Raw genomic sequence first — 1,472 nt, forward strand, 5'->3', positions numbered from 1 at the left:
CCTTGTCTTGTTTCTGTTCTTAACGGAAATGCCTTCAGTTTTTCCCCATTCAGAATGATACTGGTGGTAGGCTTGTCATAAATGGCTTTTATCATGTTGAGATATTTTCCTTCTATACCTACTTTGTTGAAAGTCTTTATTGTGAAGGATGTTGAATTTTGTCAAATGCTTTTTCAGCATCTATTGAGATAATCATATGGTCTTTGTCCTTGAGTTTGTTGATGTGATATATCACATTTGATGACTTTTGTATGTTGAACCATCCTTGCATCCCTGGAATGAACCCCACTTGGTCCTAGTGTATAATTTTTTAAAAAATATGTTGCTGTATTCTGATTGCTAATATTTTGTTGAGGATTTTAGCATCTGGGTTCATCAAGGATATTGGCCTATAATTTTCTTTTTTTGTTGTGTCTTCATCTGGTTTTGGTATCAGAGTTATGTTGGCCTCATATAATGAGCTTGAGAGAGTAGCATCTGTTTCAATTGTTTGGAATAGTTTGAGGAGAATTGGTATTCAGTCATCTTTAAAAGTTTGATAGAATTAAGCTGTAAAACCATCCAGACCTGTACTTTTCTTTGTTGGAAGATTGCTAATTACTGCTTCAATCTCATTGCTTGTTATTGGTCTGTTTGCATTTTCTGTCTCTTCTTGGTTCAGCTTTGGTAGTTTGTATGTGTCTAGAAACTTATCCACATCTTTCAAGTTTTTGTATTTGTTGTCATACAGTTGTTTATAATAGTCTCTAATGATTCTTTGTATTTCTGTGGTATTGGTTGTAATGTCTCCCTTTTCATTTCTGATTTTTGTTATTTGGGTCTTCCCTCTTCTTTTTTTTTTGTTAACCTAGCTAATGGTTTAACTATTTTATTTATCTTCTCAAAAAAATCAACTTTTTGTTTTGTTGATCTTTTCTATTGTTTTTTGGGTCTCTATTTAATTTAGTTCTGCTCTGATCTTAATTATTTCTTTCCATCTACTACCTTTAGGTTTGGATTGTTGTTGTTTTTCAAGTTCTTTGAGGCATAGTGTTAGGTCATTTATTTTAAGACTTTCCATTCTTTTGATATATGTGTTTATTGCAATAAATTTGCATCTTAGTACTTGTTTTGCAGTATCCCACGGGTTTTGGTATGATGTGTGTTTATTATCATTGGTTTCTAGAAATTTTTTGATTTCCTGTTTAATTTCTTTTTGGACCCATAGGTCATTCAGGAGCCTATTATTTATTTTCCACGTATCTGTATAGCTTCCAGGATTTTGCTTATTGTTTATTTCCAATTTTAGTCCATTGTGGTCTGAAAAGATAGTTGGAATGATTTCAATTTTTTAAAATTTGCTGAGACTAGATTTGTGACCTATTATGTGATCTATCCTGGAGAATGTACCATGAGCTGATGAGAAGAAAGTGTATTATTTAGCTGTTGGGTAAAATGTTCTGTATATATCTGCCAAGTCCGGTTGGTCTAAG

The sequence above is a fragment of the Galeopterus variegatus genome, unplaced genomic scaffold (assembly GCF_000696425.1).
Source record: "Galeopterus variegatus unplaced genomic scaffold, G_variegatus-3.0.2 Scaffold11432, whole genome shotgun sequence".
Classification (NCBI taxonomy): domain Eukaryota; kingdom Metazoa; phylum Chordata; class Mammalia; order Dermoptera; family Cynocephalidae; genus Galeopterus; species Galeopterus variegatus.